Genomic DNA, 19,068 nt, shown 5'->3' with positions numbered 1-19,068 from the left:
GTAATCTAAAGCAAGGGGACACAACCTTAAAACTAGAGTTACATAATTTCAAACTGAAATCAGAAAACACTTATTCACACAAATGGTGGAGGAAATATGGAGCTCTCGTTTCTAAAAAGCTGCAGATGCTGGATCAATTGAAATTTTCAAGATTCAGATTGATCGATTTTTGATAGATGAGAGCCTTCATCAGAACTGACCTGAAACCTTAACTCTGTTTTTCCCTCTCCACGGATGCTGCCAGACCTGCTGAGTATTTCCAGGATTTTCTGTTATTTCAGATTTCCAGCATCTGCTATAATTTGCTCCAAGAAATGAATGTTTTATCTGCAAATATCTCTCAGAAATAGACCACTACATTGTAACAAAAAGTACGAGGCAAGCTTGTTTTCTTAGTGATGCAGTGCAACCCAACAGGCCATTGCTTGATCTGTAGATTTTCCAAAGCACTTTAACATATCATTATGACCCTGAAACTGTACTAAATTGCAACAACAGAATTTAATTACCTTGTATGTTAGATGAAAGGGAACTTTACTATCTTGTTTGCAGTGTACTTCACATCAAGTGGCTATTACTTCATAAATATTAATAATACAGAATTTCATTACGATTTGAAATCTGAACGAGATTTGAAACAAGGCGAAGTAAAAGTAAAAACGTGAGCACTGGAATTCTGTAAGGAAAGCAAGCATTTTGAAAAAGTTGGAGCACGACTGCCAAGTCATATTTTACTGTGCTGAATGTCAAACGTAACATCACTAAGAGATTAAGACACCCAGGTTAACATAGAAGCGGAACGCTTCCAAATGTTGCTTTACAAGCTTTCTGTGCAGTTATTACATTGTTTTTCACCTGCATTGGAATTCTCACTTGATCAGGATTATATAACTTGAAACTCGATAAACTGAATGGTAATGCCAAAACCAGGCTGTTTTATATCATGGGTTGTACTGTTGGGCTTATATTATTCAAGAGATGTGGGTTTTCACACCTTATCCTTTTCTCAATATTATTGTTTCTATTAAATTGTGAAAGTCCATTGTTGACGAATGGGATACAATATTTGTCCAGCAGGCTTGTTGTTTTCGTACCTAATATTCCCTTGGTGTGAAGCAATCGGAGGATTGTGCGCTGATTAACGGCTCCCTCCATAGCTATTTGTACTAACTAACCGAGGTAGTTAGACCTATAGGGAGGTTTCAAGGGCTCGCACAAGCCGTACAATGGATTGGATTGGGGTGGGACCAGGGCCAAGTATCTAGTTGGGTGCGAACCCAGACGTCAGAATCACGGCACTTGCCTGGAACGGTATTCTGTACTTTCTGACTGAGGTCAGCTACCACGAAACCAAAGGCTGGATCCATCCACCGGAGTAATCCGACACCATCCCCGACTTAATTGCTTGTATGCAGTCTGGGGAGCCACCGTATAAACATAATGTCCAACAGCTCTCCCCCGCCTATCATAGAACCACCCGAAATTATTCCTTTTACAAGGTTTTCTGGAAACTTTAAAAACTTCCTTTAAGAAACGCATTTTTATCGTAACAAAAACAAATGTGAATCCAGCCAAGGCAAATCCGAGAAGAATGAGCAGTTCACTATGTTAAAAAAATGTAAACCAATGTGTTCCTTGTCATAATTGACCTGTAAATGAAACGTAATGGGATAGTCACGATTTCCCGTTATATAAAAAATTACAGGAGGTGGAACATGAAAACATTCCGATATTGTAATTCCACATCTACCCCAGTCAAGCTATATGCCCATGGCCTGGGATAAAGGGGCGAGTCGCTTCTCTCGCGAGCACCAGCTTCCTTGTCAATCTATATCTGCTTTAGGAATATTAGTCAGCCCTCCTAGTGGAAAGTAGGATTTTAAACTGGGAATAAAAGTTACACAATATTCGAAGCACTTTCGATTAAAATTATATCTTAAAGTAACACAACAATTTTCCTAACTCAGTAGCTCTCTTTGTGCTTTGAAAGTAAAGCAAGATACAGTCACGTACTTCCTGTATTTTGGAAGCTTTTACATTTCTTCCCTTTTTATTTCTCCTTGCCGCGTTTATTGGCAATTTGCATTTTTGAAACAAATGTCGATTCGACAATTTATTAAAATAAGCAAGACCAGAATTCACTGGAAATGTACGACCCGGGACTTGCAGGTTTCCTTTAGCGTAAAACTTTCATGTCAATGTTTATGTTTGAGGTATAGGAATAGTCAAGTCTGCCGATTTTCCTGCCGGCATTTCCAAGGCATTGTTTGGAAGTGCACCCTGGTAAGAACGTTTTACTCGCTTTAATTCAATAAGAACCTTCATTTCAATTGCAATTAGATTGACTCCTGCAAGAGAACTCAGTCAGATGTAATGGAAGTGAAAATAATGCATTGGTTAAATTTTCTACGAAAAAGCTTGATCTAAAATAATGCACAATTGCATGTTCTACAGAGTATTTTGAGCTATGTATTTGAATATAGTACAGATTTATAATCAGATCAACTTTTAACCTATCGCCATCACTGGTTCCTTTAAAGATTAAAAAATATGTATGTTGTTGGTTATCAACCGGTTGAACAGATTGATTTCAGAAATTACTGTGCTGAACTCGGGGTGTTTAAGTAGCCTGTGATTTGTGCATTGTTCTATATAAGATGTTTGATTGTGTGTGTGTGTGTGTAGAGTGCTCTGAACGTTATAATTAAAATTGTTTTCGTCGATGTGCTGTCAGGAATGCAGTGATTAAAACCAATTCCACGTTCATTCTGTGTAATAAATACCACATTCATCACCATTCAACGTGCGTTGGAGCACTGCTTGTCCCCAGATGAACTCCACTCCGTGCCAGCAATCCAGCTCTGGGCAGTCTGTCAACCAACAGAATATCAAAACAAGAATATATATTTGGTTAGCTTGACAGCAAAGGCGGGTGACGGGGGTTGGGGGCTGGTGTTGGAAGCGGTGATTCAGCATGCAATATGTGTTCATTGTGTAGCGAATACACTAGTCTTTGAATATCTTACATTCTTAAAAATGTAACATTAAGTTATTTAACCATGAACTGTGCTTTGGTGATGAAATCATGAATTAAGGTAAGGTTCTTGGTGTGATATTTACAAACTTTTTGTCTCTTCATATTGGTAATTGGAAATAAATCATAAAGAGAGTGCCTCTGTAAATGTATATATAAAGGTCAGTTAATATTTTAATCCTTGCAGCCTGCATAAAAGTCAGTTGAATGTAGAAAAGAAAGAAAAACTTGCATTTATATAACACCTTTCATGACCTCAGGGTGTCCCAAAGTGCGATGAAACCAATTAAATACTTTTCTGAAGCATAATCACTTTCAATGCAGGAAGCACAGCAACCAATTTGGGCACAGCAAGCTCCCTCAAACTGCAATCTGATAAAGGCCAGATAATCTGCTTTGGTGATGTTGATGGAGGGATAAATGTCGAACAGGATACTGGGATAATTCCCTTTCTCTTTTTCAAAATGGTGCCATAAGATCTTTTACATCCATCCGAGAGGGCAGACTGGGCTTCAGTTACATCTCATCCGAAAGATGACATCTCCGGCAGTGCAGAAGTCCCATCAATACGGCACCAGAGTGTCGGCCCAGACTTTTGTACTCGAGTCTCTGAAATGAGACTTGACCCTACAATCTCCTGGCTCAGAGGTGAAAGTTTGATCAGCTGAGCCATTGCTGACACTTTGATTATACTCCAAAGAACTGTAAAATAACTTCCAGTACGTTTATTGCTACCATAAATTTCTCTTACACCTTGGCTGGGATTTTATCAAAGGCCGGATTGTCCGGCCACCTGGACCTAAAGTGGAGTTCAAGCCCACGTGGATGAAGGCAGGATCCCTGGGTGGCATTTTCCTGGTGCCAGGTAATTGAGGCTGCTGTCAGGACTGCCATCTAATTGAGGATGGCAGCCTACCTCCCAGAGATGCTGGCTCAATTAGAAGGCAACAATCTTGGCAACACCATCAATAAAGGTGACCACTGCTGAGACTGAAGAAGGAGAGGCCACCTCCATGTTACCTTGCTCAAAGGCAAGGTGAGTTTGCCAGGGCCATCAGAGGAGTTCACCCTCCAGCGGTAGCACCATAGCTGCAGGGGCGGCAATTGCCACTGGGGTGCCTCTCCATGGGCTATGGAGCAGCCATAAAGGAGGACTATCCCTCTACCCCTCCACCCTGCCACCTGCCCACCCAGGAACCTGCTATGTGGCTGCCACATTTTACCTGGCAGCCTCCCCATGCAATGGCAGTCCTGCCTGATGCTGGTAAAATGCCTGATGCTGGTAAAATGCCAGTGGGGATGGAAAATGGCTGATAATTGTCCAATTAATCGATTTAATTAGCTGCTCACCACTGGTAGTGGGCAGCCATGCAGCTGAGATTCCCACTCCCTTCCCAAGGCATCTGTCCACCATTTTAAGAGACTTCTTGCCTCTCAGCCTATCTCCAAAGGGCTAGTAAAATCCTGCCCAACATTTCTATAATTAAACCTTAAAGTAAACTGAAGATTCTATTATTGCGGTGTGGAAGACCACAAAATCTAATTAGCTTCTCTCCTTGAATGTAACTCTATTTTATAAGATTTTGCAGCTATTTTTAATTGTGTATGAAAATATAATTAATATGTAGATCCATGATTAAAAGAAATTAGGTTATTCATATATTCCATTAAATGAGCCAACTGGTATTTTTGAATTGCTTATTGTATTAGCTGCTAAAGGAAATGATTCAGTTGTGTTTCCTTTGGTTCATGTCAGAAATGATTTATGAATGAGGCCCAAGTAAGCATTCATAATGGGAAAGCTCCATCTAAATATGTTAACATTTTATCATGGGGACACCATATATAAATACTTTGCTGCCATGGTTTGTTGATGAATCGACAAAATTTTTTTTTGAAGTAATAGGTATCTGCCACTTCTTGTCAAAACCTAACATTTCTAGCATTCAAAAAATAAAATGTTAAACATTTTTTAAATAAAAAATACATATTTCAGTAATATTCCATTTATCCATTGAATTGTCTTTTATTACCTTCATTTAATATTAGCATATCCCAAAAGCCTGGCTTGGAATTAATATTTTTGCCAAGAGCGCTAACACTGTAGGTAAAGGCAGATCATGCAGTCTGGCAACGTGCAGCGTACACAATTTCCCAGGGTATGTCAGGAACAGTTGGCTAACCAAATGGTAGAATGCTTCTCTCTCATTACCTAACAAAAACATTTTGGTTATCCTTTGAAATTATTTGAAGAAATTTGAAGAAAAAAGCTACAGGACAATTTTCACAAGGTTTATTCAAGTCAAATTCATTTAAAATATGTGTGTGTGTGTGAGAGAAAGAAAAAAATGACTATACCGATCACACACATGTTGCAGTTTTTGCTGGACATGAATTAGAAAAACTCTATATGCCTCAAAGTGTTAAAATGAGAGAGGTATCGAGAGAATTTCAATCCTCATCCTAATCTGAGTTGCTTTTTAAAGTAAATTTTGAAAGCAAACAAAATCTCTAATTATCATCTGAGTCTTGTGTTTGTTAATAGTTAGAAAATGTAAGCATTCTAATTATGGACATATGTGAGACAGAGTTGGGGGGGGGGTGGGGGGGCGGAGACTGAGAGAAACACACATGGTGAAACACATTCTTCATCCGAATGTGATTTTTTTTAAGTGAGTTGCATTTTGAAAGAAAACGAAAGCTGTACTTGTTGCCTGATTGCCATTTGTATTTGAAGTTAGAAATGGAAGTATTTTAATTACTGACACTTGAGACACAGAAAGTGAAGGAAATAGACATGAGAGACAGTGATAGATATAGAAAGGAGGCAGACAGAGAGACACTAATATGGAGATGTACTTCCAGCAATCAATCACAAATGTCTAATACGATATTTTCAGAGATTTCCGTTAGAGTTATGAACTAATGCTGTCAGGCCTGAGAGACTTCACCGCCACCCAGTGGAGTAAGACCTTGCTCACCTCCTCTCTTGGAATCCATGAGGGAACCAGCCTCCACATTCCACATTACCAAGTTCTGTCAAATCATAGGTTTACCCATCACATGGTCCCCATTCCACAGTGATATCAGACCAAGGGATTATATGCATGCTGCTAAATTCTACAACCACCCCACCGACCCCCCACCCGCCCCCCCCTTCCCCCCCCACCCACCTCCTGGCCAAAGCCCAGGATCAATACCCACTGCTAACAAAGTGTGGGACTGCTCTCAGTACATCATATTCCCCCGACATAGCAATGCTAAATATCAGATATCTAACTCCAGTTGATATATCTTTCATATCATTTTGTTCTGTATTCTCAGCTTTAAAACTGGTAATGGATCAAAACTGCACACGTATGTTTTAAAAAAAACCTATATCTTACTAACATTTCAAGATCTGCCTCTGCTTATCCAGTCCTTACTTCCTATTGTGAAGTTTTTTGTCACAATTGTTTATCCGTATATTCCCATTACAATGAACACAAGAACATTAGAAATGAGAGTATGCCATTCAGCCCCTCAGACCTGCTCCACCATTCAATTAGGCTGATCTGCACCACAACTCCATTTTCATGCCTTTTCTCCATCATCCTTTATATCCTTATCTAACAAAAAGCTAACTCTGTTAGCCTTAAAGACTCCAGCCTTTTGGGGAGGGAACGTGAAATTTCCACCACCCTTTGTGTGAAAAAGTATTTCCTGATCTCGCTATTAAATAGCCTAGCTATTATTTTAAGATTATGTTCTGTTGTTCTTGATTCCTTTGCCAGAGCAAATAGTTTTTCTGTATTTATTCTACCAAATTATTTTAGCATTTTAAATATCTGGATAAAATTACCCCCCCGCCCCCGCCCCCCCATCTCCTATACACAAGGAAACACAAGTTAACTTTATGCAACCTGTTCTCATCATTTAGGCCTCTAAGCCCTGGTACCTTTATGTACACACCCTCTCCAAGGTCACTATATCCTCCTGAAGTGCTGTGTGCAAAACTGAATGCAGCATTCCAGATGCTGTCTGACCAAGGCTGTATACACCTGCAGCGCAATTTCCTCCCTTTTGTAATCCAGCCCCTTGTGATAAAGACCAATTTCCATTGACCTTTTTGATTGCTTTTTGCCCCTGCCGGCTGGCTTTTAATGCTTTGGGCACTTCAACTCCAAGATCCCTTTGCTAATTTATTAATCCCTTTGTAAACTAGTCATGCTGTATAATTGCACAATTTGGTCACTGGAGGTGGGGGTGGAACTCTGTGAACCAATCAGGATTTTTTTTGTAAGTGTTTTTTTTCTTGCACAGCAAGTTGGTTTTAAACTTCAGATTTGAACTTTTGAATTTCAGATTTCTGCATTTTGCATTAGATATCAATAACAAACAATTTCATTTGGTGTTGCACATGTCGAGTGAAGACCAACTGGTCGGACTTGGAACAATTTGAGAAGCTGGAAAGCAGAGTTCATTGAAGTGTAACAGCCTCCCTACAGTCCAGGTTAAGAGAAATGCAAAGATAAAAGCAAAATACTGCGGATGCTGGAAATCCGAAACAAAAATAAAAATAAAAACAGCTGGAAAAACTCAGCAGGTCTGACAACATCTGTGGAGAGGAATATAATTAATGTTTCGAGTCCATATGACTCTTCATCAGAACTGAGGAAAAGTAGAAATGAGGTGAAATATAAGCTGGTTGAGGGGGGTGGGCCAGGTAGAGCTGGATAGAGGGCCAGTGATAGGTGGGGGCAAAGAAGAGATTGCCAAAGATGTCATAGACAAAAGGACAAAGGGGTGTTGACGGTGGTGATATTAGCTAAGAAATGTGCTAATGGTGACATTAAGGGTAGAAAGCAGAACAGGCCTGTGACAGATGGCCCTAGTGGGGTGGGGTAGGGGGAAGGGATTGAAATAGGCTAAAAGGTGGAGATGAAACAATGGATGGGAATACATTTTAAAAATAATGGAAATAGGTGGGAAAAGAAAAATATATTTTAAAAATATAAATAATTAGAAAAAGGGGGATCGGAAAGGGGGTGGGGATGGAGGAGAGAGTTCATGATCTGAAGTTATTGAACTCAATATTATGTCTGGCAGGTTGTAAAGTGCCTAATTGGAAGATGAGGTGCTGTTCCTCCAGTTTGCATTGAGCTTCAATGGAACATTGCAGCAGGCCAAGGATGGATACGTGGGCATGAGAGCAGGGTGGTGTGTTGACAAGGCAAGCAACAGGGAGGTCAGGGCCATGCTTGCGGACAGACCGAAGGTGTTCCGCAAAGCGGTCACCCAGTCTGCGTTTGGTCTCTCCAATGTAGAGGAGATCTCATTGGGAGCAGCAAATGCAGTAGACTAAATTGAGGGAAGTGCAAGTGAAGTGCTGCTTCACTCGAAAGGAGTGTTTGGGCCCTTGGATGGTGAGGAGGGGGGGAAGTAAAGGGGCAGGTGCCTTTTGTCTATGACAATCTCTTCTTTGCCTCCACCTATCACTGGCCCTCTATCCAGCTCTACCTGGCCCACCCCCCTCAACCAGCTTATATTACATCTCATTTCTATTTTTCCTCAGTTCTGATGAAGAGTCATATGGACTCAAAACGTTAACTGTATTCCTCTCCGCAGATGCTGTCAGACCTGCTGAGTTTTTCCAGCTATTTTTATTTTTGTAAGGGAAATGCAAAACTGAGATGCTATGGCACCACCGGTGGCAGCAGGGTGTAATTACAGCATGACCATTGTATTGGCTGTTTCCATTATAATTATGGACAACAAACTTAATAATGGAAACGTGGCACCAGGAAATTAGACAGAAATACAAACATGTATAAGAGTTTTAATATTTTGCCAATATGTCTTCCTCTAAGACTTTGTTCATCCCTTGTTCTTTTCTGTCAATATCTTGTCTCGCCTCTCAACCCCTGCCTATTTCATCCAACTGCTTGCAACATTGAGGGTCTGTTTCCGCTGTTGTTGCTGGTCCCCACCTATCCACTGATCAGCTAATCCACACCCTTCACTGTCATTTGATTTATACTATGTGTGATTTTAAGTTCGTTTGACAGTCCATTCACAACTGTGCCTGGACTGTGTTCCTACTAATCTTTTGTGTCCAATTCTCAGGTCTTTGCCCCACTACTCAATCGTTCACAGAGGGCACTGGTGAGAAGTGACTGAAGCATTCTGGGAGAAGTCACCGCAGCCACCGCGACTCAGGAGGGAATTGAGGAGGACCCACTGTCAAAGAATGGAATAGATCCAAACATTACATTGTTGTAATGTTTCCATCCCTCCCTCGTCCTCAAACCTAAAAAAAAAGAGAGAGAGGGAGAGGCAGTGCCTTCAGGAGTGCACCAGACCTGCGAGGGACACTCTTCTGAAAGTCGATTTTAAAGAAAAAGCAGCTGATTGGTGAGTAAATCCTGGGAGCAGACTCGGAGGGAGGAGCACCGGAGCGGTGAGCTCGGGGCCCAGAGTAATTGAAGCCAAAACTGAAAAAGTGACATCACAAGAAAGCTGTTACCTGATTGGTTGGTAGGAAATCTGCACCAAATTTGAAAAAAAACGCTGCAAAGCTAACTAATAAATTAATTATCTAAGTTGAGATGGCTGGGCAGGTGATGTGCTGTAGCTGTATGATGTGGGAGCTGGCAGATCCCATTGCGAGCCGCAGTGACCACATCTGCAGCAAGTGTTGGTTGCTGGAGGAACTCCGGCTCAGAATTGATGAGCTGGAGTCCGAGCTCCAGACGCTGCGACACATCCGGGAAGGGGGAGAGTTGCCTGGACGCTTTGTTTCAGGAGGCAGTCACACCCGGTAGATTAAGTACCTCAAGTTCGGTCAGTGGTCAGGGTCAGCAGGGTGTGACTGCGCGTGAGGCAGGTAGAGGGATCCTGTGTTCAGGAACAGAGGAGCCTCAGCTCTTGACCTTGTCCAACAGGTACGAGGTACTTGCTCCCTGTGTGGATGAGGAACAAGGCTGTAGGGAGGATGAGCCAGCTGACCACGGCACCGTGGTACAGGAGGCCATTCAAGAGGGGGGAGCAAAAAGACAAGTGGTAATTGTAGGGGATTCTATAATATGGGGAATTGATAGCACCCTTTGTAAGCAGGGTCGAGAGTCCCGCATGGTATGTTGCCTGCCCAGTGCCAGGATGGGGGACATCTCTGACCAGCTTGAAAGGCTATTGGAGAGGGAGGGGGTGGATCCAGTTGTTGTGGTCCACGTCGGGACAAATAACATAGGTAAAACTAGGAAAGAGGACCTGTTTGGGGATTATCAGGAACTAGGAACTAAATTAAAGAACAGGTCCTCAAGGGTTATAATCTCCGGATTACTACCCGAGCCACGTGCAAATTGGCATAGGGACGCGAGAATAAGGGAAATAAACACATGGATAAAGGAGTGGTGCAGGAAAGAAGGGTTCCATTTCGTGGGGCACTGGCATCACTTTTGGAACAGGAGGGATTTGGACTGTTGGGACGGTCTCCACCTGAACCGATCTGGAACCAATGTTCTAGCGAAAAGGGTAAATAGGGTGGTCAACAGGACTTTAAACTAGAAATTCGGGGGGTGGAGGGAAGGGTAAAACTCCAAGAAGTATGACTAATGGGAAACAAAGCAGCAGGTTAGCGTGTGGGGGGCTGGATTCAACTTCATGGAGTATTATGAAAAAACTGAAAAGAAAGGAGAGCCCAGGAGAGGCTATTAAAGTCCCCAGAACACAAATAGGACAGTGTGTTTGGAAAGGGCTAGGAATCTAACTTCAAGCACATCAGATAAAGGGATGACAATGAGAAAGGGGATGGGAAATACAGGACTGAAGGTGTTGTATCTGAATGCACGCAGTATACGAAATAATGAGCTTGTGGCACATATTGAAATTGACAGGTATGATGTGGTGTGCATCACGGAGACATGGCTGCAAGGGGATCAGGACTGGGAGCTAAATATCCAAGGATATACATCCTATCGAAAAGATAGGCAGGTTGGCAGAGGGGGTGAGGTTGCTTTCTTAGTAAGAAATGAAATTAATTCGATAGCAAGGAATGACGTAGGGTCAGATGATGTAGAATCTGTGTGGGTAGAGTTGAGGAACCGCAAAGGTAAAAAAACCATAATGGGAGTTATGTACAGGCCTCCGAACAGTAGTCAGGATGTGGGGCACAAGATGCACCAGGAGATAGAAAAGGTGTGAAAGAAAGTCAAGGTTACAGTGATCATGGGGGATTTCAATATGCAGGTAGACTGGGAAAATCAGGTTGGTAGCGGATCCCAAGAAAAGGAATTTGTGGAATGTCTACAAGATGGGTTTTTGGAGCAGCTTGTGGTGGAGCCCACCAGGGAACAGGTAATTCTAGATTTAGTGATGTGTAATGAGGCAGATTTGATAAGGGAGCTTAAGGTGAAGGAACCCTTAGGAGGAAGTGACCATAATATGATAGAATTTACCCTGCAATTTGAGAGGAAAAAGCTGGAATCAGATGTAACGGTATTACAGTTGAATAAAGGCAACTACAGAGGCATGAGGGAGGAGCTAGCCAGAATTGACTGGGAGATGAGCCTAGCAGGAAAGACAGTGGAACAGAAATGGCAGGAGATTCTGGGAGTAATTTGGGAGACACTGCAAAAATTCATCCCTAGGAAGAAGAAGCATACTAAAGGGAGGATGAGGCAACCATGACTGACAAGGGAAGTCAGGGACAGCATAAAAGCTAAAGAGAAAGCATACAATGCGGCGAAGAGCAGTGGGAAACCAAGGGATTGGGAAGCTGACAAAGACCAACAGAGGACAACTAAAAAAGAAATAAGGAGGGAGATTAAATATGAGGGTAAACTAGCCAATAATATAAAAGAAAATTGCAAGAGTTTTTTTTTGATATATAAAGGGTAAGAGAGAGACAAAAGTGGACATTGGGCCGCTGGAAAATGACGCTGGAGAAGTAGTAGTGGGGAACAAAGAAATGGCGGAGGAACTGAATAGGTACTTTGCATCAGTCTTCACGGTGGAAGACACGAGTAACATCCCCAAAGTTCAAGAGAGTTGGGGGGCAGAGGTGAGTATGGTGGCCATTACCAAGGAGAAGGTGCTAGGAAAACTGAAAGGTCTGAAGATGGATAAATCACCTGGACCAGATAGATTACATTCCAGAGTTCTGAAGGAGATAGCTGAAGAGATAGTGGAGGCGTTAGTGGTAATCTTTCAGGAATCACTGGAATCAGGGAAGGTCCCAGAGGACTGGAAAATCGTTAATGTAACCCCCCTGTTTAAGAAGGGAGTGAGGCAAAAGATGGGAAATTACAGGCCGATTAGCCTGACCTCGGTCATTGGTAAGATTTTAGAGTCCGTTATTAAGAATGAGATTTCAGAATACTTGGAAGTGCATGGAAAAATAGGGCAAAGTCAGCATGTTTTCATCAAGGGGAGGTCATGCCTGACAAATCTGTTAGAATTCTTTGAGGAGGTAACGAGTAGGTTAGACAAAGGAGAGCCAATGGATGTTATCTACTTGGGACTTCCAGAAGGCCTTTGACAAGGTGCCACACAGGAGCCTGCTCAGTAAGATAAGAGCCCATGGTGTTAGAGGCAAGGTACTAGCATGGATAGAAGATTGGCTGTCTGGCAGGAGGCAGAGAGTGGGGATAAGGGGGTCGTTCTCAGGATGGCGGCCGGTGACTAGTGGAGTTCCGCAGGGGTCAGTGTTGGGACCACAACTTTTCACTTTATACATTAATGATTTAGATGAAGGAACTGAGGGCATCCTGGCTAAATTTGCAGATGATACAAAGATAGATGGAGGGACAGGTAGTATTGAGGAGGCGGGGAGGCTGCAGAAGGATTTGGACAGGTTAGGAGAATGGGCAAAGAAGTGGCAGATGGAATATAATGTGGGGAAGTGTGAGGTAGGAAGAATAGGAGGCATAGACTATTTTCTAAATGGGGAGAGAATTCAGAAATCTGGAGTGCAAAGGGACTTGGGAGTCCTAGTCCAGGATTCTCTTAAGGTTAACTTGCAGGTTGACGCGGTAGTTAGGAAGGCAAATGCAATGTTGGCATTTATTTCGAGAAGACTAGAATATAAAAGCAGGAATGTGCTGCTGAGGCTTTATAAGGTTCTGGTCAGACCACATTTAGAATATTGTGAGCAATTTTGGGCCCCATACCTCAGGGATGATGTTCCGGCCCTGGAGAGGGTCCAGAGGAGGTTCGCGAGAACGATCCCAGGAATGAAAGGCTTAACATATGAGGAACGTTTGAGGACTCTGGGTCTATACTCGATGGAGTTTAGAAGGATGAAGGGGGATCTGATTGAAACTTACAGAATACTGAAAGGCCTGGATAGAGTGGACGTGGGGTAGATGTTTCCATTAGTAGGAGAGACTAGGACCTGAGCACACAGCCTCAGAGTAAAGGGAAGACCTTTTAGAACAGAGATGAGGAGAAACTTCTTTAGCCAGAGAGTGGTGAATCTATGGAATTCAATGCCACAGAAGGCTGTGGAGGCCAGGTCATTGAGTGTATTTAAGACCGAGATAGATAGGTTCTTGATTGGTAAGGGGATCAAAGGTTACGGGGAGAAGGTGGGAGAATGGGGTTGAGAAACCTATCAGCCATGATTGAATGGCAGAGCAGACTCGATGGGCCGAATGGCCTAATTTCTGCTCCTATGTCTTCTGGTCTTATGGTCTTCTGAGGCCCATTGCCATCATCCCAAACCTTTTAAAGAAAAAAACCAGCAATCCATTCTCAACTGCTTCTGCTGCAGCTTGACCCTGCTCTTAATGTCAATGCTACAACAGGCCATTTTCAAATGCCACTGCTGATCCCTGTCCCTGCAGGTGCATACTTCTGGTTAGTTCCTATTATAAATTTCAAAATATTTTCAATCAACTGGTTATTTAATAATGAAGTAATAATCTCTTCTCCATTTACTCCCCTCTCCACACCTGTCCACTCCTCCACAGCTGCCCCCTTCTTGTCTCCCTCCCCCTTTGTCATTCGCCCTTCTCTCCACTTTCCCCATCCCTCCTCTCCTCTTTCTTCACTGCCATCTCTCTTTTTGCCCTCCTCTGCCTCCTTCCCCATTCCTATTCCATTCTGGTGCTTGCCCCCTTCCCTTTTTTCTTCTTCTTTCTCACTTCCTATTTCACCCATTGTCTCACTTCACTCTTGCCAAGCTTACCATGCTGATGTCACTCATTCCAGCAAAGTGGTCTCTCCTTCTGAGCCCCAATCCGTATTCTATGGTGACCATCAATTCACTTCCTCCTTAATCCATTAGTGCTCTCTTGATGCTTGCTATACACTAACATCCTCCCTATCCAGGTCTCAAATTCTTTGTCCTCACAATATCTCTGTTTCTCACCATTTCCAGTCACCACTCTCCCCTGCCCCCTTCCACCCACCCCCAGCTTCTAACCAGACAGGCTCCAACCCATTATCTACATTTCCCATCGTCTCCAACTACTGACTTGTTCCACCTCCCCCTTGTCCCTAACTTCACTCTTCTTTCTCTACTGCACTTTCTCTCCCTGATTTCCAGCATTGCAGTGCTCCCTCCAAACCCAGTCCAATTGTTCCCCACCCTTTAACCCCAAATCATCTGAAAACTCTACGTGGGCTTGATTCGCTGTGTGCAATGCCATGATAGATCAGTTAATCTATAACAAGGGTTATTCATTTACACTTTTTACAAAGTAGTGAACAGAGTCATGGAATTAAACTCCCAAAGCAGATGAGATCAACTAATTTAGCGCAGACTAAGGATCAAACCTGGGACATTCCTGGACTGGATGACTCAGCTCCTCAATGGAGGGAGCCTTTGGTAGGAAAGTACTTTTTAAACCGTTAACGTGGAATAACTAGAAGAAGGAAATGCTTTATATTGAACATGCTTCCCCTACAGCAATAGCCTCTTAGTTTCATATCCTGATAATAATGTGCTCAGATTTTTAAAGACTGTGTCGAAATTTCTTGCTAATTGCTGTAATTAACTCAAACCTGTGTATATCATGCTAATCCCATTAGCGAGATATGTGATAGAAAGTACCATCACCAAACTGGAACAGTAAACAGGTTTATTTCTATGAATTCATTTTACCTCAAGCTGCAGAGTTGAACAGCCATTCTTATCCCATCACTCACTGTTAAAACCAATTGATTGTGGTGCTAAAATGGCCCCATTTTTCATACAAATTAGGAAAAGGATTAGATTGTCATTAGAGGCAATCCCATTCTCAAATTAATTGCAAAATATGCAGTATTATTCTTATCATTGGAAAAAAACCGGGTGTGATATGTGTACCTACTCTGTAGGATCTGGTTGAATCCTGAGAATTAACTTTTACTCTATTATGAGCTGTGACTGTGTAATTCATTCAAAAATCAGTAAAAGGAAACAAAAATATAACCTGAAAGAACAGCATCCCATCTTCAAGTATTTGAGGAGCCAATCGTTTTGGATGTTATAACAAAATGTGTGTTTTGGTAAATACTCATAAAGTAAATTGTAGCATATGGAATTTAGCTCTAGTAATCCCATTATTGAAAAATAATAATGGTTCTTGCTGTAAAATCATACTTCCAGTAATTTTCATTTAACATGGAAGATCCAGGCACACATTTAACGTCTGTCATTCCTGTAACTCTAAGTGTTTACAGTTCTGTTTCAGTTGTAGCTAAGAGTGTGTAACAATGTGTATATGTTTTATGTCCAGGGTGGCAAATCAGCTGTTAAAATGTGAGTTTGTTTTGAAACAGCTGATATGCTGTCCAGGGGATCTTAAAAGGAAATTATTGCACTCATTCACTGTTATTGCTGCAGTGGGAATTCCTGGTCTTGCAACGAATCAGGAATTCCTGATTGCAAAATAGAATCTGATCCCAGAAGTGCAGCAGTAAACAGCATGTCAAGTATGCAGTGTACATGGCTCTGTGGCCTGGGAATAAGGGGTAACAAGGAAAAGTACTTTGTGAAAGAAGATGAAATAGAGAGAGTCAATGTAAAGGAGGAGGTTGAATATTGAGATAGGGTTTTGGGGGAAATTGGTCTGGTTGTTTTGTTGAAGATGTATAAGACCAATGTCAACTATTTTAAATCTATCAACTGTGCAGTTAAAATGTGTTTCAATTATCTAGAATGCACCATTTTAATACAAAATTTTCTTGGAGTATTCTCCAACTCCCTAGAGAAATTGGGAAATCTTAACCTAACTTGCCAGGTGGGAATCCCACAGGATCAGATGAAGTGCTGGTTTTACAGCCCCATCCCCTCTCACCCCAATATTGCTCTCTGTAAACTTCAGTACAGAGTGAAATTGGGTGGATTGTAAAACTGCCCAATCCTGATCCTGATCCTTTCTGATGAAATGTCAGCAGCCTGAAATGTCAACTCTGTTTTTCTCTCTACACAAATTCTTCCAGACCGGTTGAGCGTTTCCAGCATTTTCTCTTTTTAATTTCAGATTCCCAGCATCTGCAGTATTTTGCTTTTGTACCTGATCTTTTCAGTTTCCCAAAGGGTGGGTTAAGTTAAAATTGCTCCTAATATTTTCCTTTGGGAGAATGGAGACAGTATTTGGACAGAATGTGTATAATAATACATTTACTGTATACAGCCATCTTCATAGCCAATGTAATCAAAATCTTCACATAACAACAGCTGCAGTTACCACAGAAAGGGAACACTTATGTGCAGGAGCATTTACGCAAAGCACTTCACCTTGAACCTTCCTCTGAGAAATGTGGAATTCTGTGTAGTCAAACCCAAACACTTACCTCACCATAGGTATCAGCTTTATGGCTAGAAAACAAAGTGGCATTAATAAGAATCTACTCAACTTGTTTGTTGTGAGAAATTTCAGTCAGCACTCTTTTTCACATTCTTGATAGTACAAACAATGCCAAAAAGGAACAGAACATATTTATAACATTAACCTTCTGTTTATTTTGCAATATTTATTGGCAAGTATTAAAAAGCAAAGCTTCTCACTGTATCCTCAGATTTTAAAAATAAACTCAAACTTTAAGTTTAAAATATAGATTATGTAATTACTAATTTATTGATCCTCAACAATTTTGAATGCAAACTGAGCAAAAGTAAATTAATTGCTCAGTAAATCAAACTGTATTCAACATAACATTAGCTTCAATAGCCTTTTACCTTTTTTGTGTTAATGAGTATCTAAAAAGCCTATCAAATCTTATTCAAAACTTTACAACCATCTCCTGCTTACTAAGCAGTTGAACTCCTCAGGACTGTGTTTACTAGACAGCAACTGCAGAAACCTGTCCTACATAACAGATTCTCCAGGGTGTATTTTGTTTTGTTTCGGAAAAAACGTGATCAACACTTTCCATGTTCTACTCTAAACTAAAGGCAGCAGGATGTTGCATATCAAACATATTAGACTTAAACCAAAAACAAAGTACTGTGGATGGTGGAAATCTGAAATTAAAACAGAAATGCTGGAAGTACTCAGCAGAACTGAGTCTGATGAAAAGCCATTGACCTGAAAGGTTGGAATGAATTATACAGGGCACTATGGTCCCCACCCCTCATTTAAAAAGTTGGGAGGAGCCTGTCCAGGGCAAGAATGGCTGCCCTGCAGTCATTTAATGGCCAATTTGGAGGCGGGATTTCCACCCCTCAGAGTCAGGAAATCCAGCCTCAGAGAGCCTCCAGCCAATCAGAGGCTGGCAGCTCTTGATGTACCAGCAGCGCCAGTGGGAGCAGTGGCCACTGCCTGTAAGTGTTGGGGGGTCAGCAAGGTGGGTGAGGGCTAGGATTTGAGAGGCCATGGGCTAGATTTTACACTCCCCCTGCCAGCATGTTTGAAGCGGGTGGCACATAAAATCGAACAGGTGGCCTTCCCACTTCCTACTGACCCGTCCCCAACCTGAGAAACTTTACAGGTGGCTAGGGAGGCAGCGGGTGGCCTTCCCGCCTTTGGGCCTATTGAAGCCCTTAGGTGCTACTCTACCCACGGCAGGGGGAGGCCCATGCCGTGCAAGAAGCCCAGCAGCTTTAGCTGCGCGGGCTGGTGTCAGGCAAGGGATGAGGGATCTTTGTGGGTTCCCTGGGCCCATCGGCGGAAGTCCTCCAGGTCATCCCCCCACTTTAACTCTCCCCCTCCCTGGCCTTTTGAAACCAGCTCCTTCACCCCTATCACTAAGACTGCCCGACCTAGGCTTACCTGGGTTCCTTGGCATGGTGGGACTGTCTGTAGTCCCAGCAGTGGCCACCGCTTCTGCCTGGCGCTGCTGGGACTACAGAGCTGCCAGCCATCCGATTGACCAGAAGTTCTCTAAGGTGGGACTTACCCCTGAAAAAGGGGTGGAAGTCTCACCTTAAAGCAATTAATGCTGCTCCCAGTTTTAAATTGTTGTGGTGCAGCTGTCAGGATTGTGGGCAGGCTCCCACCCTGACTTTTTAACCTCGGGGGAGGGAAACATAGTGCCTGTAAAATCCATTGAGGGGAGGGTGACCTGGCATTGTCACACCTGGGGGACCCGCCAATGTACCCTGGGGCCAGATAAGGAGGGACTCCATCCTACCCACCACTAGTCCACACAGGAAAACCTTCCATGCTGGCCACTTGGTGTGGGCCTCTCCCACTATCAGTTAAATGCCTGCAGCAAAGGAATGAGGCCCTTAAATTAGCATGAATTGCCCGCTTAAGGGCCTCAATTGGCCCACTAGTGGGCAGGCCACCCGCACCATCCCTGTCGCTGGTATAATTACGGTGGGGACAGGGACATGCAGATAAGCAGCGGGCAGGCCACCCACTGGATTTAACATGATTTACCCCACCCCACCCCCGCTTCAGTGGGGGAGCATTAAATACAGGCCATTAATTTTGTTTATCTCACCACAGATGTTGCCAGACTTGCTAAGTAATTCCAGCATTCTTTATGTTCATTTCAGGTAACTAGATAATTTGTTATGCTCCTGTCCGATCACTCACAAATGTAATCTGATGATTGGTAAGTTGCACTGAAATGTTAACAGGCAACTCCCAAATTTCCCATAACCTAATGGTTGGTCCAAT

General features: G+C 42.6%; 1 protein-coding gene across 2 annotated transcripts in view; it reads left to right on the top strand.

Moving 5' to 3' along the window:
- Nucleotides 1–2,076: 2,076 nt before the first annotated feature.
- ppp2r5ca (protein phosphatase 2, regulatory subunit B', gamma a) overlaps nt 2,077–19,068 on the top strand; it is a 308,188-nt gene continuing 291,196 nt past the window's right edge. Inside the window, exons 1-2 of one of the 2 annotated variants that reach the window (XM_078562375.1) lie at nt 2,077–2,283; nt 9,140–9,427. The gene's annotated coding sequence lies outside the window, so the exon portion shown is untranslated. Of the gene's footprint in view, nt 2,284–2,971; nt 3,096–9,139; nt 9,428–19,068 lie in introns of those variants that run through there. The other variant, XM_078562376.1, reaches the window with a different exon arrangement.

Source organism: Cetorhinus maximus, chromosome 18 (assembly GCF_964194155.1).
Source record: "Cetorhinus maximus chromosome 18, sCetMax3.hap1.1, whole genome shotgun sequence".
Taxonomy (NCBI): Eukaryota; Metazoa; Chordata; class Chondrichthyes; order Lamniformes; family Cetorhinidae; genus Cetorhinus; species Cetorhinus maximus.
The sequence above is the reverse complement of the archived record's forward strand: the minus strand, read 5'-3'. Positions and strand labels throughout refer to the sequence as shown.